The 22,744-nt window shown below is 46.2% G+C and overlaps 1 protein-coding gene across 8 annotated transcripts in view; it reads left to right on the top strand.

The window, feature by feature from the left end:
- Positions 1-11,041: 11,041 nt before the first annotated feature.
- Positions 11,042-22,744, top strand: part of P4HA2 (prolyl 4-hydroxylase subunit alpha 2) — a 52,661-nt gene continuing 40,958 nt past the window's right edge. Inside the window, exon 1 of one of the 8 annotated variants that reach the window (XM_038414087.2) lies at positions 11,042-11,220. The gene's annotated coding sequence lies outside the window, so the exon portion shown is untranslated. The other 7 variants (XM_038414082.2, XM_043490546.1, XM_043490547.1 and 4 more) reach the window with 7 other exon arrangements.

The following is a 22,744-nucleotide window of genomic DNA, read 5'->3' as shown; positions in this document are numbered from 1 at the left end:
CCACATCTCTTAACTATAGGATTCCCTGCACCTAAAAGGGACTAAAATCAGACTCACAGGTCTTTCCTATTTCTGGAGTTGATTGATTCTGGAGTCTGTGACGAATGACTCATAGGGCATGTCTTATATTAGCTGCATAGTCATATATGAGATCTGTGTTGAGATATGGTTCAAACAGGGAAGAAGGATGGTCTGTGACACAGTGATGGGAGTTAAAAACGGTGTGTTCTGTTCTTAGCTCCAGGGCCAGATTAATCTTTTGTGGGCCCGGCGCCAAACATATTTGTGGGTCCCCATGGAGGCAATGGGGAATGGCATGGCAGGGGCTAGTCCCTGCTCCGCCCAATGCGAGGGAACTATTTACAAACCAGCAGTTGCCAGATTCACAGTATGTCTGGCCCTATGCTGCCAGCACGCCCCTTCCCCTCAGGGGTGGGTCTATGCCACACCACATAGCCTCCCTCTCCCCTACTCAACACCCCCTGACTCCCTATGGCCAGCGCCCCCCCAGCCCCACCCACAAATGCACAGCGCCCTGCACAACTCCACCCCTGCCCACAGCCCCACCGCAACTGCCCAGCACCCCCCACAGAACCCCCACTCCCTAATGCCCCAACACACACAGATCCTCCCCGCCCCTTCACAGCCCAGCACCCCCCCCCCCACCATATTCTCCACAGACCCACTCTCCCAAGCCCTGCCTCTCAGCCACACTCACCAGCCTTGCTGGGAGGCGACTGTCTGTCAGGCTGAGCTGGCAGAGCTGCCAGCGCTGGTCCCAGGGCTGGGAATCGCTCTGGCCCCTCGGGACTGGCGCAATCAGCAAGGCCAGGACCTGTCCCGGCCAGGGTCCCTCGAGACGTACTTGCCTAGCGGGGCCTAGCCAAGCCCCCCACACTGTTTCCCCCTCCTCACACCTGGCTGAGACTGGTCAGGCTTTTGCACCAGTCCCAGGTGGCTCAGCTCCGGGGAGACAGGTGGCGCCCCACAGGTGGTGGGAAGCGGAGACTGCCCAGAACCGGAGGTGCACTGGGGTCTGGCCAGGGGGCTGAGAGGAGCCCTTGGCCAGCCAGCAGGCAGGTGGTGGGCAGAAAGAGCCAGGAGGGTCTCAGGGTCCAGTGCAAGCGGAGCAGGCCGGGGCCCCTTCTGAGCATGGGCCCGGTTCCATGGAGCCACTGGAGCCATTGTAAATCCGGCACTGCTTGGCTGTGCCACAGATTTCTGATGTGGCCTGTCAAAAATCACTTCACTGCTCTGTGCCTCGGTTTCCCCATCTATAAAATGGGGGTAACACTATTCCCCAGAGCTGTTGTGGGTCTAAATACATTGTTTGTGATCCTTGGCTGGGAGGTGCTATAGCACAGCCTGTGTAACAATGGGTCATTTTTGTTTCCTATTTACTGGGTCACAACAGGCCATAACATTTACAAAAGGATCCTGAGCCCAGAAAGGTTGAGAATCTCTGCTTTAGAAAAGCCTGTAGGAGTTATGAAATTTCAAAACCATATTTAAAATACATGAAATAACCCTTTACATAACCTATAAGCATGGAGAAAGAAGAGCTCTCTCCTCTCATATAGGGCAGCCAGACAGCCCTGTGTCTAGAAGGATGCATTTTAGACACTTTAAATAAACTGCACTGGTAATTTCTGGAGGTTTCTACATTTCCAGGAGTTTAGCTGGCCTTGTAAACGTGCAGTTGGGCACACTTCAGAGAGCTGCAGGAACCTCCTTGTACCATAATTACACTAAATAGGAACATGAGCCATCAAAATTCTTCTCTTGGCTTATTTTACTTTTTCCTATCAATCCCATGTTTCGTTTCTTAAACCTGTCCCAGAGGCAGCAGGAGTTACTAGACCTTTCCCATCTGATCATTGTCAGATACCTTCTTATTCCACTAGTCAGCTTCAGAATTTAACTAATGCAATCCCTGCTTCCATTTTACTTTATTGCACTTTGCTTTTTTTAGTGTCTTCAGAAGGCCCAATCTTGTGAGATGCTGAACACCTCCTGTGAGGGACTGAGCACCTTCAACCCCTTGGATTGGGCCCTGAAGCCAAAATTTTCCAAAGCTTGTGTAGGCCCAAGTGGCTTTTTGCCTGCTCCCACATGGGCTCTGTGCATGTGACACTGCCCGAGTGATTTTCAGAGCACATGCTTATTTCCACCCATGTTCTCTGCATGGCCCTGATGCTCCAAGAGGGCAGAGCCTTGGTGTAGTTAATGGGATATATGACCAATCATTGTTTTCAAAAACACTCAGAAATTTCTCTCTCCTCCTGCCACCCCCACTGAGCCAGCTGCTCCTGGCTTAACATGTAGTGGTCCTAACAGCTACAGGACCAATCCAGGAGGCACAAATTAAGCCACTCAGGCATCCAATCAATGGTTGTCTGCCCACCACATCTGAGAACATGACTCTAGACTCTGGGGTAAGTGTAGGTGGGAGGGATGAGGGGAGTAAGATTCATCTTGGGTTTGGCAATTCATATAGGAGCTATGCAGCCACTTGCTGCAGAACAATATCTGATCATGCTAGAGTGGTATACAATGAGGCATCAGACGAGCCGGAGAGAAAGTCTGGCCCTTGTTCAGAGATGGAGAAGATATAGGAACCGAGCAGAAACTTTCTTGATCTCACAGAGGTACAGGAAATCCAAAGGCACAGACTTGGCCTGGAATCCATCTCCATCCAGCTCTCTGGGAAGAGCTGAAGGGGGACCTGTCCGACAGGAATTGTGTCAGGCAGAGTCCCTACTGCCATGATTATGCTAGCTGCTGTGTCCTTTCAGAGGTCCAAAGGGGACAGCACTTGAATAAGCCAATCTACTGCCTCCCATTGCCTTGAGGGCTTCTTCAGCACAGCAGAGAGGGCTCAATACATCTCTTTGGACATGGACTGAAACAAGCTGTTAGCAATAATGTAGGACCTCAAGGAAAGAGCCCACTTCCCTTCCATGACAGGAATACTGAATGGGATACACGTGACTCTGAGGGCTCCTGGAGCTGAGAAAAACAGGAAGCACAAAGCCTGCATAGACATGATGTGCATTGACCCTCCAATGGTATCTGCAGTTGTAGTGGGAGTGTTGAGCAGAGCTCCCTGCAGGTGGCATCTCTGCTTGTGGTGGTGCTTTCCTGTACCTCTGTAACCAGAGGAGTGTTCTCAGCCACTGCCTGTGTTACAGACACATCCCCTGTGTTCCCCCATTCACAGACCCTGGGAAGAAGGATAAAGGAGTTGGAGGCGCAAGTGGTGTTCTCGTCCATCCTCCCCGTGGAAGGAAAAGGCCTGGGTAGGGACCGTCGAATCGTGGAGGTCAACGAATGGCTACGCAGGTGGTGTCGGAGAGAAGGCTTTGGATTCTTTGACCATGGGATGGTGTTCCATGAAGGAGGAGTGCTGGGCAGAGACGGGCTCCATCTTACGAAGAGAGGGAAGAACATCTTTGCCAGCAGGCTGGCTAACCTAGTGAGGAGGGCTTTAAACTAGGTTCACCGGGGGAAGGAGACCAAAGCCCTGAGGTAAGTGGGAAAGCGGGATACCGGGAGGAAGCACAGGCAGGAAGGTCTGTGAGGGGAGGGCTCCTGCCTCATACTGGGAATGAGGGGCGATCAACAGGTTATCTCAAGTGCTTATATACAAATGCACAAAGCCTTGGAAACAAGCAGGGAGAACTGGAGGTCCTGGTGATGTCAAGGAATTATGACGTGATTGGAATAACAGAGACTTGGTGGGATAACTCACATGACTGGAGTACAGTCATGGATGGTTATAAACTGTTCAGGAAGGACAGGCAGGGCAGAAAAGGTGGGGGAGTAGCACTGTATGTAAGGGAGCAGTATGACTGCTCAGAGCTCCGGTACGAAACTGTGGAAAAACCTGAGTGTCTCTGGATTAAGTTTAGAAGTGTGTGCAACAAGAGTGATGTCATGGTGGGAGTCTGCTATAGACCACCGGACCAGGGGGATGAGGTGGATGAGGCTTTCTTCCGGCAACTCACGGAAGCTACTAGATCGCATGCCCTGATTCTCATGGGTGACTTTAATTTTCCTGATATCTGCTGGGAGAGCAATACAGCGGTGCATAGACAATCCAGGAAGTTTTTGGAAAGCGTAGGGGACAATTTCCTGGTGCAAGTGCTAGGGGAGCCAACTAGGGGGAGCGCTTTTCTTGACCTGCTGCTCACAAACCGGGTAGAATTAGTGGGGGAAGCAAAAGTGGATGGGAATCTGGGAGGCAGTGACCATGAGTTGGTTGAGTTCAGGATCCTGACGCAGGGAAGAAAGGTAAGCAGCAGGATACGGACCCTGGACTTCAGGAAAGCAGACTTTGACTCCCTCAGGGAACAGATGGCCAGGATCCCCTGGGGGACTAACATGAAAGGGAAGGGAGTCCAGGAGAGCTGGCTGTATTTCAAGGAATCCCTGTTGAGGTTACAGGGACAAACCATCCCGATGAGTCGAAAGAATAGTAAATATGGCAGGCGACCAGCTTGGCTTAATGGTGAAATCCTAGCGGATCTTAAACATAAAAAAGAAGCTTACAAGAAGTGGAAGGTTGGACATATGACCAGGGAAGAGTATAAAAATATTGCTCGGGCATGTAGGAAAGATATCAGGAGGGCCAAATCGCACCTGGAGCTGCAGCTAGCAAGAGATGTCAAGAGTAACAAGAAGGGTTTCTTCAGGTATGTTGGCAACAAGAAGAAAGCCAAGGAAAGTGTGGGCCCCTTACTGAATGAGGGAGGCAAGCTAGTGACAGAGGATGTGGAAAAAGCTAATGTACTCAATGCTTTTTTTGCCTCTGTTTTCACTAACAAGGTCAGCTCCCAGACTGCTGTGCTGGGCAACACAAAATGGGGAAGAGATGGCCAGCCCTCTGTAGAGATAGAGGTGGTTAGGGACTATTTAGAAAAGCTGGACGTGCACAAGTCCATGGGGCCGGACGAATTGCATCCGAGAGTGCTGAGGGAATTGGCGGCTGTGATTGCAGAGCCCTTGGCCATTATCTTTGAAAACTCGTGGCGAACGGGGGAAGTCCCGGATGACTGGAAAAAGGCTAATGTAGTGCCCATCTTTAAAAAAGGGAAGAAGGAGGATCCTGGGAACTACAGGCCGGTCAGCCTCACCTCAGTCCCTGGAAAAATCATGGAGCAGGTCCTCAAAGAATCAATCCTGAAGCACTTAGAGGAGAGGAAAGTGATCAGGAACAGTCAGCATGGATTCACCAAGGGAAGGTCATGCCTGACTAATCTAATCGCCTTTTATGATGAGATTACTGGTTCTGTGGATGAAGGGAAAGCAGTGGATGTATTGTTTCTTGACTTTAGCAAAGCTTTTGACACGGTCTCCCACAGCATTCTTGTCAGCAAGTTAAGGAAGTATGGGCTGGATGAATGCACTATAAGGTGGGTAGAAAGCTGGCTAGATTGTCGGGCTCAACGGGTAGTGATCAATGGCTCCATGTCTAGTTGGCAGCCGGTGTCAAGTGGAGTGCCCCAGGGGTCGGTCCTGGGGCCCGTTTTGTTCAATATCTTCATAAATGATCTGGAGGATGGTGTGGATTGCACTCTCAGCAAATTTGCGGATGATACTAAACTGGGAGGAGTGGTAGATACGCTGGAGGGGAGGGATAGGATACAGAAGGACCTAGACAAATTGGAGGATTGGGCCAAAAGAAATCTAATGAGGTTCAATAAGGATAAATGCAGGGTCCTGCACTTAGGATGGAAGAATCCAATGCACCGCTACAGACTAGGGACCGAATGGCTCGGCAGCAGTTCTGCGGAAAAGGACCTAGGGGTGACAGTGGACGAGAAGCTGGATATGAGTCAGCAGTGTGCCCTTGTTGCCAAGAAGGCCAATGGCATTTTGGGTTGTATAAGTAGGGGCATAGCGAGCAGATCGAGGGACGTGATCGTTCCCCTCTATTCGACACTGGTGAGGCCTCATCTGGAGTACTGTGTCCAGTTTTGGGCCCCACACTACAGGAAGGATGTGGATAAATTGGAAAGAGTACAACGAAGGGCAACAAAAATGATTAGGGGTCTAGAGCACATGACTTATGAGGAGAGGCTGAGGGAGCTGGGATTGTTTAGTCTGCAGAAGAGAAGAATGAGGGGGGATTTGATAGCTGCTTTCAACTACCTGAAAGGGGGTTTCAAAGAGGATGGCTCTAGACTGTTCTCAATGGTAGCAGATGACAGAACGAGGAGTAATGGTCTCAAGTTGCAATGGGGGAGGTTTAGATTGGATATTAGGAAAAACTTTTTCACTAAGAGGGTGGTGAAACACTGGAATGCGTTACCTAGGGAGGTGGTAGAATCTCCTTCCTTAGAGGTTTTTAAGGTCAGGCTTGACAAAGCCCTGGCTGGGATGATTTAACTGGGACTTGGTCCTGCTTTGAGCAGGGGGTTGGACTAGATGACCTTCTGGGGTCCCTTCCAACCCTGATATTCTATGATTCTATGATTCTATGACCCCAGAGCTGAACTTCCCGTACTGGGGGTTACGGTATTCCCTGGCCTAGAGTGATGTTCAGGAGGACTTGTGGCACCTTAGAGACTAACAAATTTATTTGAGCATAAGCTTTTGTGAGCTACAGCTCACTTCATCGGATGCATCCGAGCTGTAGCTCACGAAAGCTTATGCTCAAATAAATTTGTTAGTCTCTAAGGTGCCACAAGTCCTCCTGTTCTTTCTGGTTTGATAGGTAATGTTTCATTTGAGGGTGCGTGGATGCTGCAGTAGGCTGTTATCCAGGGAGCATGCCTTTTATGTAACATGCCTCTTGTGCCTCACCACAGCTGGAATGAGGATGAAATGAGGGTTTGGACTTACCCATCCAAGAACATTTTCCATTTGATGTCTTATGTTCCTGGGGCGGGGGCGGGGTTTGGGTTTCCTGAGTTCTTCCTATTGCTCAGTGGTCACCACATAGACTCTGCATGGCTTCCTGATGAGCACTCAAGGATCAGAGCAGCAGAGGGATGCTGGCATTTGGCAAGAAGGGGCTACAATAGTGGCTGGGTGCCATAGCCTCCAGTGATGTCAGGCTTCTGAAAAACCCCAGTGGCTGAGCACACAGCTAGAGCCAGAGCATCCACGCTAGCTGTATGCTTAGAGCAGGAGAATAATTTGTAATGCTCCATCACCATCCATCCTCACCTCTGGAAATTTCCCAGTTATTCCATTCATCGAGAAATGAACCATATTCCCTGTAGCCTGGACAAATCTCCCCCTTGTAAATCCACCTACAGACCCTCAAGGATTAATATTAATTAGATGTCACTTCAACAGACACCATCTTCCCAGATGCAGTGCAGTACATAGCTACAGTATTTGTTGTAAAGAATTGGGCCAGGTTTTTGTCTGAGGCTCTGAACTGCACAAAGATTATGTTGGGCATGCCTTGCTTTTTGGCTTCAGTTTCTGATGATCTTCTCAGAGCGTGTGTGATTTTTTTCCCCTTCCATTCACAAGAAACTAGAGAAGAGCTATAGACATGCGGCTAAACGCAGAAATACATTTTGCACTGGAGACACTTTTTGGGTGTAAATTATAAACTGGGGTAATCCTGGTTCCATTGAAATCAGTAGGAGTTTTGACTTGAATGGGACCGACATTTCACCCCGTCTCTTTAGTCTTCAGTCACCTATAGTATTGTTTTATGAAAAATACTATGATAATGATATTATGATAATATTCGGTATTGTTGGATGGTTTTAATATTTCTTCTAAGAAAAGGAGTACTTGTAGCACCTTAGAGACTAACAAATTTATTTGAGCATAAGCTTTCGTGAGCTACAGCTCACTTCATCGGATGCACCCGAGCTGTAGCTCACAAAAGCTTATGCTCAAATAAAAAAGTCTCTAAGGTGCCACAAGTACTCCTTTTCTTTTTGAGAATACAGACTATCACGGCTGCTACTCTGAAATATTTCTTCTGTTAAGCTGCCAGGCAAAAGCCTTGTAATACAATAGAGGAGATCCAAAAATACTTCTGTCTGTGGATCTGGCAACAGAGTTATCTTTCTAACATGTTTTGATGGACAGCTCAGCTCTTAGAGAAAGAAATGGCTTAAATGCTGGCTAACCATGATTTTACATCCAAAGTGAATAGATTGTGAGGATGCAGGGGGCATGGGAGAGGGGAAACCCCAAGCTAAGAGGGCCAAACTGGCTCTGGGTAAACACATTTGAAGGTTGTGGTCATGCTGGGTCTAGGCTGAATGGGGTGTAGATGGCTGGAGACCACCTACCCAGCTATGTAGTGAGTATTCTGAAATGTGCTGATGAGTTCAGTTTAGTTTCCACTGGACATTGTTCCTACAACAAAAGCCCCCACAGCAACTGGTGTTAAATTATACCCTTGGCAGCAGTCTTGCTAGGGAAGCTCTGGATTGTACTGATGTATTATATCAATTTGAAGAACAGAGATATTTGCAAGCCAATCCTTTGATATGATCTTTTAGAGCTTTTGTAATAATATCAGCATGAATAATTATGTCAGGAATCAGTTCTAATGTACCTTATAAAATTATTTTCTCCTCTCCATTTGAATCTGCTCTCTCTTCTGGGTTTACAAGAAGACATTGGTTCTCTTGGGCATCACAAGTACCAGAAATCTCATGCTTGCTACAATTCCATTTTCTCTTTACAGTTCACTTTTAACTAGAGATTAATCCAAAACTAGGACACAGAATCCAAACCATTCACAAACATGAGGAAGATCAGATCTCAATCCAGATTTCAACTTCACAGCTCAGGTTTACTTTTATGATGGGCCATTTCAGAACTCCCAATACTCTTGTGAAGAGGGCTTGGGTTTGGATCTGAAGTTTAGGAACTTGGATCAAAGCTTCACAACTGACCCATTTTTTTCTATTAACATTACAAAGTTTAATAGTGCAACTCTCCAGTTCTTAATTATTATTATTTATTATAATATATTCAGACATTAAGTGCCCAATCCAGCAAACTCTTAACCATCTGCTTAATTATAAGCATGGGAGTAGTCCCATTTAAATCAGTGTAACTGCTCAAGCGCTTGGATTTAAGCACGTTTAAATACTCTGCTGGATTAGGGCCTTTAGAAAAAATGAAATAAAATATCATTGTCACTGTTTCAGAGTAACTGCACTTGTATTTCCCCTCTGGAGTCCACTCCTGGAGTGCTCAGTCAGGTCTCGAGACACTTGTCTCTAGGTAGGGACCCTTGTCTCACTTGTTTCTGATTGGGTGTTTTAAGGCTGCGTAGACTCCTGCCTTACATTGGAATATCCCCTGCAAGCCCCTGTGCATTGCTTTCTCTCTGAAGACTATGAAGAGTATATTCCCAGCAGTTACACATTACCACACAGCTATTTCGAAGCATATACACTTATTCATAAGGCAAAAGCATTATAGAGAAAACATTTTTTTAAAAAGTTCCCACATGCTTGCCAAGGGCTTACCAGAGGTCACTTCTAGCTCCAACATAGGGCTCTGGTACATGTCAGTCTTTCCAACTCTTCAGCAAGAGTTGGGATCCTCCTCAGATCCACAGTTCTGCCACTTTGCTGAATCAAAAGGAAAACCACCACCAGTCTGCTTAAACTCAGTCTTTCATACCCAAATCCCATTTTTTGTCTGTTGGTCTCTGTAAAACCTAGTTTGAACCAGTCAATGCGAACCACCCCAAGTAGTGGTACCTCTTCAGGGTCGTTTACAGTTTCTGTGACTTGCCTTAATCATCCCCTACACACACTGTTTTTAGTTCCTGGAGAAGCTGTAGTCACCCTTCCCCAGACACAGAACACAATCATACATAAATCATTCATCAATTTTAATATAATGGTCCTCAAAGATACTGCATGGGGTTGCAATATCTGTCACAATAAGGTCAAGATGAACAACTCAGATGAGGACAAATTGGAGAAAGACCAAAGTAGAGCAACAAAAAAGAAAAGGAGTACTTGTGGCACCTTAGAAACTAACAAATTTATTAGAGCATAAGCTTTCGTGAGCTACAGCTCACTTCATCGGATGCATCCGATGAAGTGAGCTGTAGCTCACGAAAGCTTACGCTCTAATAAATTTGTTAGTCTCTAAGGTGCCACAAGTACTCCTTTTCTTTTTGCGAATACAGACTAACACGGCTGCTACTCTGAAACCCAACAAAAAAGATAAACTGATCAGAAAATATGATCTAAGAGGAAAGGTTTAAAAAACCTAAGTTTGGAAGAGAAAACCCAGTTTTGTGAAAAGGAAAGGGAAGGGGGACCTGATAACAGCCTTCAAATATGTTAAAGGATGTCACTAAGACCCCGGTGATCAATTGTTTTCCATGTCCCCTGAAGGTAGGACAAGAAATAATCTGTTAAATCTGCAGCAAGGGAGATTTAGGTTAGAAATTAGGAAAAAGGTTCTAACTATAAGTATAGTTAAGCACTGGAACAGGTTACCAAGGGAGGCTGTGGAATCTCCATTGTTGGTGGTTTTAAAGAACGGGTTAGACACCTGTCAGGGATGGTGTTGTATTCTTGGTCCTGCTTCAGTGCCGGGGATGGACTAGATGACCCCTGGAGGTCTCTTCCAGCCAGCCCTATGCTTCTATGACGCTATGAATCCCCTGTATGTCCCTGGACTTTTCATTTCAGGGCACACCACCAAGAGAAACAAAAAGAAAAGGAGGACTTGTGGCACCTTAGAGACTAACACATTTATTAGAGCATTTGTTAGTCTCTGAGGTGCCACAAGTCCTCCTTTTCTTTTTTGCGAATACAGACTAACACGGCTGCTACTCTGAAAAGAGAAACAAACACATTGGAATTTAATAGGGAGGAAGCCAAGAGAGTGCGCTAGAAAGAGCTTTACACACCCTTACAGAAATTAATAGTGAATGAGATCCCGGAGGGGTGGGGGGTGGGGGCCGTTAATAATTCCAGGGAAGGGATCTTCGCCTCTTTTACATTCTATGGGGATTTCCCCTAAGGACAGGCTGCGGGCCCAGCCGAGCAGACATGAGTCGTTCCGTTGAGCTGCTCCTCAAGCCTTGCCTGTTTCCCAGGGCAGGGCCTGCTCAGGGCTCCTCCACCGCCGGCCGGTGGTTCCGGGGCTGCGGCTATTCCAAGCATTACGGTCCCGTCTGGAGGCTGTGCCGGGAGAGGCGGGGGCTGCCGCTGGAGGAGCCGCGGCTGTTCTGGAAGGCGGGGCGCGGGCGGCGTGTGGCTGGTGAGCTGGGGGCGCTGGGCACCGGGCGCGCTCCAGGCACAAGGGCAGGCAGAGCCCCGCGCGGCCGGGGCTGCTGCTAACTTTCGGGGCTTCCCGGGCGCCGGCCGCTGCCCGGGACTTCTCAGCCCTGCCCGGCCTGGCGGGAGAAACGTGGAGCCACCGGCGAGATCTGGTGGGAAAGCGGCGCGTACCCGTGCGGCGGGGGTGGGGTGGGGAGGAGCCCCCGAGGGAGCCGGCGGGGGGCGAGCGCCGGCCTCGCCCGGGGGCGGGGAAGGGGCTGCCCCGTGCAAACTCCCCTCTGCCCTTGTGTTCGTAGGGGCCCTGGCCGCGCGGAAGTGCCCCGAGCAGGAGACACCCCCCCCCAGCAGGTAAATCCGCTGGCACTGTGGGATAAGGGGGGCGGGGGCCTGGAAGGGGGGCGACCCTTGCCCAGGAAGGGGTGTGGGCGGTGTTGCGGGGATGAGTGGAACTCCCTGGGCAGGACACCCCAGGGCAGGGTGGGGTGGGAGCTAAAAACGAGAGACCCCTCTCAGGGACCAGGGTACCATCCAGATAGCTTCAGTTTCTCTTCATAGAAGAGTTTTCATTGCTTTTACCTGCATCCCTGCTCTCTGTAACATGACAGGTTTCAGAGTAGCAGCCGTGCCAAGTCTGTATCCGCAAAAAGAAAAGGAGGACTTGTGGCACCTTAGAGACGAACACATTTATTTGAGCATAAGCTTTCGTGAGCTACAGCTACAGCTCACTTCACCGGATGCATTTTTCCACCGAATGCGTCCGATGAAGTGAGCTGTAGCTCACGAAAGCTTATGCTCAAATAAATGTGTTCGTCTCTAAGGTGCCACAAGTCCTCCTTTTCTTTTTGCGAACACATTTATTTGAGCATAAGCTTTCGTGAGCTACAGCTCACTTCATCGGATGCATTCGGTGGAAAAATGCATCCGATGAAGTGAGCTGTAGCTGTAGCTCACGAAAGCTTATGCTCAAATAAATGTGTTCGTCTCTAAGGTGCCACAAGTCCTCCTTTTCTCTGTAATATGCTTTTTGAGATGGGGTGCCCACTACAGCATGCTGTATTCCAGATGAGGTTGCACGTTGTGTATATACATTTTATAATGGCATGATCTAGGAATGGTCTACATAATACTGCCATAAGTGCAGGACTGGACTAGATGACCTCTTGAGGTCCTTTCCAGTTCTATGATTCTGTGATCACATTTTTGTAGTATGCTCCATCCCAGTCCTTATGCCTTAGGAGTTTTCTCTGAGCTTGATGGATGGAATTTTCCAGAGCCTGTCCTACAACAGGCAGTTTGGAGCCAGTCCCACTTCTGGTCCCAGGGAGCAATGGTCTGCAATTGCTTCCATGGAGGATTTCTAACGGATGGGCTAGAGACAGGTGCCCAAAGAAAGAAGATGGGGAGCAGCTGTGTTGATTCCAACTTTCCGTAAAAAAAAAAAAAAAATTAGGGTGACCTGTAAATTCCTCAGGGTGCTGAAGAGTCCTGTTGTCTGACATTCAGTCTAGCGAAGGGGATAACATGAAGGGATAACATGAAGCAATGTCTGGAATTTAAAAAAATTACATTTTTTCCCCCAATGAGTTGTTAACCATTGGAACAGCTTCCTAAAGGATGTGGTAAATTCTCCATCACTTGGAGTTTTTAAATCGTGACTGCCTGTCTTTCTGAAAGGTACACTCTAGTTCATCTGCAAGCTGTTCGTCTCACTAATGAACTGATGGGTGAATGTCTGAGCAGTGTTATATAGGATGGTCATAATAGTACCTTCTGGCCTTTAAAGTCTGTCACCCCCGTACGTCCTAAGCCAGGATGATTTTCAGGTTACCTAGAAACAGACAAACTATTATTAAATCACAGATTCAAAATGTCATTCAAAACAAATTTCCTGTAAATCACCCCCACCACCGTAAAGTGTGGGGCCTGATTCTCCCATCCTTGGTGCTCTGGGTCACTGCTTACCCCTATGCAAAAACAGTGGGAGACATTTCTAGATCAGAAGCACTTTGCACAGGTATCTTTGACACAAAGTGGCAGGCAGTAGAGAATCCGAGATAACCTAAGAAAGAAAGGACATGTCCACATACAAGCTTGCACTGGCTTAGTTAAACTGGTACAAGCCTCTGTGTGGGCACGTCTTATTTTGGTTTAGCCTAAACCAGTTCCTAGCTATAAGTTAAACAGAAATAAGTCTGTCTTAAACAGAAATAAGTGTCCACTACAGGGGTTTGCATTTGTTTTAACTAAATCTATTTAATTTAAACTGGTTCAAATTGTGTGTGTGTAGACAAGATCTCAGATTTGTCCTCTCCCTATCTATTTTTGCCTTCAATGGTTTTATTCTCTTCTCCTTACCTCTCCCTATTCTATTCTCTCTCTTTTTCACTCTCCTTTTCTGAGCTCCCTTCTGAGTTCTCCTGTCTGTGACATCTACCATTAGTTTCTTCTTCACTTCTCTTTCTCCCTGCCCCCATGGTTCTCCCTGGGTTGGAAGCCAGCCCAAGGGTCCAGCTCACTCTCTTGTCTGTAAGCCTCCTTGCTCCCCATGCTGTGCTGCCAGAGTGAGTGATGAATGGCAGTTCCTGAGCTGGAACTCCACTTGTATAAGAAAGCAGGGGCAGTTGACAGGGCTTTCTCTGTGAGGGCCCCTCAGTTTTGAAACCTGCTCTGAAATGGTCCTCCTTTATCAACCTGCGGGACTGTGAGGCCCATTTGTTTCCCAGACCTGAGAGGGTTTGGGAGGACTCTGGTAGGGGTTGATAAACATTTTTCAGCTGCTGGGTTATCTTTATTAAATATGTTTGTAACTGGGCGGAAGGAGTCCCTGGAATAGTTTACTTGTAGTCCTGTATTATTGAAATGTGCTGAGGAGGGCCTACAGCAAAGAGTGGGCTCTCCTTATTATAGAACAAGTGCCTAAATCCAGTTATATAACTGCGGGTGCTGAGATGGTTTGAGAGTGCATGAGTGAAGGAGGGAAACTGTAGGTGTCACCTCCACATGGAAGTTAGTTACCAGCTCAGCATCTGGCCATAGGGGGAACTTTCCACCCAAATACCCCCACATTCCAAAGAGGAGAAGGGAGAGAGGAGTAGTGTGATAGGAGGCTCTCCTATCACACCCATTCTGAACACTGAACCATGGCACAGATCTCTGCAACGTGAGTTAAAGGAGTAACTCTGTTAGCTAGTAGCAGTAGTAGGCTATCTTCTATTTGGAATAGTGTGTAGAAAATGTTTGAGCAGTGAAAGATGAAAAGCTATCTGCGGTCCAGGCCTAGAAACAATGATGTGCTCCCCCAGCTGCTACTGTGAGCATGGTATCAGTAAGAGGCAAATCAGATAGATGAATATTTGGATTTCTGTATGCAGTGGAGAGTCAGCCAGTTCAGGACACTTTTTACTTGGGTTTCATATCCTTTGCCAGTTAATCCCCCACATTATCAGACCTGAAGGTTCAGTCCTCCAAATAGGCTTTGACACAAAACATTTCCATAATAAAACTCCTGATTGCTTCAGTTTATAGGTGCACTGGGAGGATAGAAGTAAGCTGAAAAGGACTCCACAACCACCAGTTCCCACAGCTGTGTTACACGGAACAGGAAACAATCCCTCTTGTGTACATAGTGACTGCTGGCCATACATAGTACTTGACAGGCAGAGGTCCTTGGCTGCTGTAAATCAGCATAGCACTTAAGTTAATGGATGAGGGTCTGGCCTTTTGATTATTCCTTAACTTCTTTAACTTTATTTTGCTGCAGCCCTAACTCAAATATATGCATCATTGAAAATTTGGGCCTTTATTTCCCACAAGTATTAAAGGAGTTAATAGTCAAGAGTAACATATGGGCTATTAGTCCAAAGAATTTTCCATTTCTAGACTTGTTTACATAAGACAACTGTTATATTTATATTTGCCACACTGTTCATGATGGCAGATTTCTTAGGAATAAAATATAAACATGTAGATAGGTTTTATTTTCTGTGACTGATTCTGTGTATAGGGTTTTATATTTGTAGGGAAGTAGGATGCTGCCATGCCAGAGTAGACTCAGACTCTGTGCTGTCCAAAAAGAGTCTTTCTTTATCTTGCTTTATCCTCCTGTTAGCAGTGGAAAGAGAAATAAATGCTTCCTGATATGTTTTAAATTAACCTTTTCTGAACACTTAATGCAGTTTCAAATGACCTTTTATTTTGAACGTTCTCAGAGAATTTGGAAGTTTATCTGAGAGATTTTGATCCATTAAAACTATGGGCTATGTTCAGGAACACAGGTACACTTCAGGATTGAAAAGACTTGGCAAATTGCAACGGGTTAAAAACATGTAGTTTGGTCAACAACCTCTCCACTTATGGTATAGCTTGTTTGGGGCATTTAACGCTCTACTGACTATTGTGTTTAATATGAGATGAGCTTGCTGTTATCTCAGGGGAAATGATGGGCAGGACTACTGCTCCTAAGATTGACGTGACTTCTCTCTCTCTTTTTTTTTTTTTTTACTGAATTAAAATTAAATATTTTGTCAGCTGTGATTTAAAGGAGCTATCAGAAGTTAATCCAGCTGTTGATATTTCTTAAGGTTACATAACTACGGATATCACAAGTTTTACACTGAAGGAAGCCAATAGAAATTTGAATAAAGACAGTCAATATCAGTGCATGCAAAGAAACAGCATTTTTCTTTGGTCTGTTTTGGAAAAACAAAGGCAAGCAAGTTGTTGGGCATGTAGTTTTTAATTATTTGCAGATGCACATTAGAGGCTTTGGCAAGGAAGCTGGTGATGCAGGCATGTGGAGACGAGTGTGATGCTTTTGATGCAAAGGAAGCGTCAGCCAGAAAATAGTTATCTCTAGGGGATGGGCACGGGAAGGATCCACCAGTACAGAGGCAGATGACATCAAGAGCCAACAAGACCCCATTTTTGTTAACGAGAGCTGCCTGCATGCAGCTGGATGATCTCATGCTATGAACTGCCTCAATAGAGGGTTCTAAAGTACAGCCTGGTGGCTAGAGTTCTGCACTGCGGTGTGATAAATCCAGACTCCGTTTCCATTGCTAAGGGCAAATTTACAATTGGCCCAGGCAAGTGTAGGTCTCCTGAGTACATCTGAATTACAGCAGTAATGAATTGCAAGATTCCTAGGCTCACCTTATAGTCTTAGGGACCACCCACTGGATGGAGATCATAATAGTAATGAGGGTTTCTGTGCTATCTAATCTGCTGTCAATTAGTGCATATGATAGCAAAGTTGTAACTTAAAGAAGATGCTTAATATGGTTTGTTCTAGTTTGTAGATGCTTTTCAGCTGACCTTATTAAAATCCTGCTAAGTGGAGTATTTTGTGATTGCTTTCCTTTTTGAGCTTTCTAAGCATAGTATACTCACCTCCCAACATCCTAAAATCCTAACTATGATTCAGCACAGCCCTTGGCATTTGGCCGTGAGGGGACATTTAGATTTTGTCTGTGTTATCCATTTAAAAATCATTAGCCTTGTAGCCGAAGTCACCCAGATTGACAGCAGCTTGGCATCTGATGGCGTCTGGTTTTTAAGCAGAGAAAGTCTGTTGTCTGTAGATGGAGGAAAAATGAAATAATGTACGTTTAGTACTTCACTATTTGTCCTTTCTGGTCCTGTAAGTGAGAGTTCTGATGCATCAGATGCCAGGGTGGATAAAAATCAATGATTTAAAAAAAAATCTTATATTTTTAATTTAAATCAGATTTTTTTTGATAAAATGCTTTTTGAGGAAAAAACCTATCTAAAGATAGTTTTTCTACATTATAGCTCAAAGATATCTCATAATGGAATAGGGATTATAAATTATAATTCTATAGTATGAGACAATATATTCATGTAATGTTTAAGAAAAGTTTTGTAAATGAGTTCCAATAGTTAATGGATTAGGGACCCAATTTTATGGGCTTCTACAGGCTTCTGTATAGATTATTTAGATTAATCTTTCTATCTACCCAATAAGACTCAGTGCTCAGTCTAGATTGAAGATACCATCAGAGATGCTTAGTTCTGCAGTTTTCAAACTGTGGATTTGTGTCTCCAGAGGTAACATGATTGTTAACAGCCAAAATGGTTTTAAATAAATAATATATAAATGTGAGAAATAACAGACCTCAACTCTATTGTCCCTCTGCAAATTTGTGTACGCAGAGTCAATCCCTTACCTCTCTCTCTAAAAGTGCAAAGTTTCAAAAAGTTCAATGAATAGAAAATTGTTGGGGGCAGAATAGATCTGGACAAGGAGAAGAAGTCTGGAGATAAATGTGAGAAGCGAGGGACATACACTTGTTTTGTTAAAATATTATATTTTTGCTGCTGAAGAAAAAAATCCAGAATATTTAATATTGTTGTTTTAGTTAAAACAATTTAAATGCCTGTCTGGTGATGTTCTCCTAATACAACCTGGCAAGAAAATCCTTCAAATATTAATGATTAACCTGTTGAATTGGAGATAGTTCACCTCCCAATGACTTCATAAATATCTGCTTCAGTTACCTTTAGTAAATGAAATAACCAAACAATAATTCATTTTCTAATATAGCTGTAAAACTAATCTGAAAAGTTTTCAAAATAAATCAAAGTTTAAAAATGTATAATGTGTACCTTCTAAAAATGAAACCTATGTCTATCTCTGAGTTGTGAAGAACATGTATTAAGGTTATAACAACCAACAAGAATGCACTTTTATGTAGAAAATCATGATTAAATCAAGTCTTCCTGACTAGTGATTTAAATCATGATCTAAATCAATTTGATTTAAATCAAATCCACCCTCTCAGATGCAGCAATGGCATGTGGGGAAAGTGTAAGCAGACTTGGCTCAGACAACAGTTCGACCTTAAATTGCTATTTGTACAAGTGTTGACCTCTCTTCATGGCTTTGTATTTGGAGCATGCCTCTGAAGTAAATACCATCAGCCAGTAGCCATGTATGCCTTTGAAACAGTTAGTTCTTTGTTTAAGTCAGGCTGGTTAGACTTCACCATGATAGTTTAAATTTAGATACACGTTGGAAACAACGTTTATTTTGGCTTTGATTTTGAGGTAAATTTCAAGTCTGTTGTGCAAGTACAGATTAGAGCCCAAACATCAATCCTTACTCACTGTTCAGTGCTGGTTTACTGCAGTTAGGTGAGTAAAGTAATTGGGGTATTAATGGGATTTAGATTTTCTTGTTATATGGTATCCTGTCTTGCAATGCCTTATACCTTTGTACATTGTGTACGCTGGGAGTGCAAGATTGGGAACTAACTAAGAGCAAGAGAACTGCAGTCTGTTTTGTGGCATAGTTAATTTTATATCATTACAGAAAAAAATCTGTGTTCTAAAATAAATGTGGAAGAAACGAACAGATCATATGTTGTGTACATGATGTGATTTATTATGAAAACTACTTTAACCAAGAATGTGCTGTGACTTAGTTGGTATGTTTCAGAGTAGCAGCCGTGTTAGTCTGTATTCGCAAAAAGAAAAGGAGTACTTGTGGCACCTTAGAGACTAACAAATTTATTAGAGCATAAGCTTTCGTAAGCTACAGCTCACTTACCATGACTCATCTGACTGGAAAGAGAAAATTACCCCCTGAATCTTCAGCCAAAAGATAATTAATTTTTGAAAGTCCAGGATACTAATGGCGCCATAAGTATCCCATTGCAGCTTGTTTTGTAATGCGGCTTCAAAAAGTAAAGTAAATGCAGAGTATAATGCAAACCATCTGAAGATGAATCATTGTAACAACGAAATGAAAGATTGCTGACGTATCAAGAAAAAATCATTTTATTTATTAACTTTCTCCTGTGTGTCTTACTTCAGATGCACTTGTGAAATTCATCCTAAAGCTACTTAAACTGTTTCTCCTCCCTTGATGTTCACATCTCAGCTGCTAAAAGAGGGCCTCATCCTCCCTGATTGAACTAACCTCGTTATCCCTAGCCTGATTCTTGCTTGCATATTTCTACTTGCCTCTGGAAATTTCCACTACATGCATCTGACGAAGTAGGTATTCACCCATGAAAGCTTATGCTCCTATACGTCTGTTAGTCTATAAGGTGCCACAGGACTCTTTGCCTGTTTTAACTTAGTAGCTGAAAGTCTTGCAGTGCTCCAAGGAAGGATGAGGGATATTTGTGCTCTGAGCTGCTGCCTCCTTACTGGGGCGAGGGTCTCTGGTGGTTGAGTTGTGGCTTCCCTGTCCGGTTTTACTGCCTGAGAAGGGGGCAGAGCAAGATTGAGGTGCAGGCAGGAACAGGACCCCAAAGGAGGAGCATACTTAGCAGCCATGTGATTTTCTTGAGCCCAGCTGAGCAATGGGAGTCCTTCCATTGGGATGAAAGGGAGTTGGATTGAGCCGCTTGTGGTTATTGGCCCTGAAAGTCAGGAAGACCCAAATTTCAATTAGGGATGTAAAATATTAAACAATTAACCAGTTAACTGGTAAGCATTTGTCTTACTGTTAACCCACCCTAACGGTTAACCCCCAGCTGTCCCGGTCCTGCCGAAGCAGCCCCAGCCACCCCAGGCCGGCTGACCCCAGCCACACCGGCTGGAGCAGCCCCAGGCCACGCCGGCTGGAGCAGCCCCAGCCCCTCTCCCTTTAATCAGTTAATTGGTTAAACGATATAATTTTAATCATTTAAATCAGGGGTCGGCAACCTATGGCACACATCCCAAAGACGGCACGCTAGCCGATTTTTAATGGCATGCTGCTGCCTGCCGGGTCCCAGCCGCCGGCCCCGCTCAGCCTGCTGCCAAACCCAGTCCGGGACCCCAGTAGGCAGCAGCGTGCCATTAAAAATCCTACCCCCCCACCGGGGCAGGGTGAAGAAGCTTGGTCCTGCTGGCTGCTGCTGCAGAGGCCGTGCTGGGTTCCTGCCCCTCCTCCTCTCCCTCTCTGCCGCGGATGGCCCTTGCAGGGGAGGGGGAGAAGCGGAGCTGCAGCGGGCTTGCTGCTCTGGGGAGGAGGCGGAGACGAGGTGGGGACGGGCCGTGGGGAAGGGGGGTGGAATCAGGGCATATCCCCTCCAGCCCGCTGCAGTGAGCTGCTCAGGGCAAAGGGCTGGGAGCACCCCCACGACCCCAGCCCACACTCCCAGCCCTGACCCCTACACCCCCCCACACCCCTCCAGCCCTCTGCCCTAACGCCTGCACCCAGCCCTCTGCCCTGACCCCTGCACCCCCTCACACACACCCAGCCCTCTGCCCTGACCTCTGCACCACCCCCACGACCCCAGCCCTGACTCCTGCATCCCCCTCACACGCTCGCAGCCCTCTGCCCTGACTCCTGCACCCTCCTCAAACTTCCCCTGCCCTGACTCCTGCACCCCCCACACATAGACAGCCCCCCACCCCCCATGTCCTGACTCTTTCACCCCCCTATTCCCACCCCCACCCTGAGCACCAAATGGGAGCTCCTGCACCCCCCACCACCACATACCCACCTGCACCCTCGCACCAAATGGGAGCTGCCCAGGTAAGTGCTCCACCCCCAAACCTCCTGCCCCAACCCTGAGCCCCCCCCCCCATTCTAGCTCCTGGCCAGACCCTACAGCCCAACCCCCAGCCTGCTCCTTCACCCCCAGCCCTGTGCTCAGTGCACTCCCACCCTCAGCTCAGTGCAGAGAGAGAGGAAGAGAATGGCCAGAACTAGGGAGAAGGTAGGTACCCACTGTATGTGGGCAGGGCCGGGATCCCAGACTGGCAGCAGGCTGAGCGGGGCCGGCAGCCGGGAAACTGGTTGGCAGGAGCCAGCGGACGGAACCACAGACCGGCAGCAGGCTGAGCTGCTCAGCCTGCTGCCGGTCTGGAGTCCCGGCCGCCAGCTCTGCTCAGCCTGCTGCCGGTCTGGGGTTCTGGCTGCCGGCTCCTCGCCAGCCGGGGTCCTAGCTGCAGGCCCCGCTCAGCCTGCTTCTGGACTAGGTGAACAGTACCACAGGATGGCAGCAGGCTGGCGGCGTAAGATCGGCATTTTAATTTAATTTTAAATGAAGCTTTTTAAACATTTTGAAAACCTTGTTTACTTTACATACGACAATAATTTAGTTATGTAATATATAGACTTATAGAAAGAGACCTTCAAAAAAACCATTAAAATGTATTACTGGTGTGCGAAATCTTAAATTCAAGTGAATAAATGAAGCACACCACTTCAGAAAGGTTGCCGACCCCTGGTTTAAATGGTTAACTTTTTAAATGATATTTAGATCCTTAATTTCAGTAGCATTTCAAAGTAACATTGTGGGGAGAATTCAATTCTGTAACTTGGGAAGAGAATTCTGTTCCTGCCTCCTCTGTGGCCTTCCTACCCCTGACTGTATGTGAAAACCTCTTTCCTTCTGCCAGCAGTTTCAGAAGTACAACAGAGCATTTTTCTCAACGGAGCAGTGATTCACTGAGATTTAGCAGTTACAGAGAAGCCAAGTGCTTGCACAACATCGTTTAGGTTTGACTATTGAGTGCAGTTATCAAGGGGTGTTTGGGGTGGAAGGAAAAATTCGGGATACTAAGGCCTGACTCTGATTGGCCCTACACTGGCGTTACAATGGTGCAGCTCCATTGATTTCAGTGGAGTTACTTCTGATTCTCACCAGTGTGAGATCAGTACCATACCTCAAATGAGGTAGGGGAATAGGCATCAGTTGTTGGGTGAACATGCCTCCCAGAGTCCCTCTGCCAGCAACACTTGCCATGACAGCTTGGCCATTTTCCCAGCTGCCACAAGACCCATGACAGCTTGGGTACAATTGCCCTAAACTGCACCCAGGACCAAATTGTCGTTCAGTAGCCCCAGCACAGAGAAACAAGATGCCTCTCCTCTTCTTATTGCACTGGGCTTTGCACAGGCCTCTGGATGAACCGGGGTCAATAAGAGCATGCTTTTGAAGTCTTCCCCAAGTCTGTTACAGATGAAGTTTAGAAGGTTTAAGCAAAAAAAAGGAAATCCTAAATGTTGCCTCAACTAATGTGACATTTTCTGCTTTCAAAGATAATTTTGATATAAAGCCAGCCTAAGAGGAAGGGTGTACATATGGGAAATAGTTGCCCTAAATAGCTTTCTTATTGCTGAATTCTAACCCCTAAGCATTTCTTGAAAACCAGAGTTTTGTGTTTCTCTCCCAGCTTGAACGAACAGGTTAGTTTTATATTCAAGTATCTTGGTCTCGGTTACAGGGGTTTCTGAATCCCCAAGATGTTCGAGCTGTAATGATGTGTGGGGTGTACAGTCTTCTCTCCAAAAACATATTTGCAAGAATTGTTTTCAGGCTGTAGTTAGGAGGTGTTGGCGCTGGTGTTTGAGATGTGCAAAGAATGCCTGTAAACAATATTAAAATCCCTACAGACAGGTACCTTTCTCTTGTTCAAGCTAGAATTGATTTTCTGTGTTTACTGAGTGTGCCTGTTTACTGATTCTTTCTGTGCGTGTGATGGCAAAGCTGCTAGATTTGGTAAATTTTATTGTTCTTGGCAGATGTCCTGAACTACAAGAG

Source organism: Dermochelys coriacea, chromosome 8 (assembly GCF_009764565.3).
Source record: "Dermochelys coriacea isolate rDerCor1 chromosome 8, rDerCor1.pri.v4, whole genome shotgun sequence".
Lineage (NCBI taxonomy): Eukaryota > Metazoa > Chordata > Testudines > Dermochelyidae > Dermochelys > Dermochelys coriacea.
This window is presented reverse-complemented; position numbering and strand designations above follow the sequence as displayed.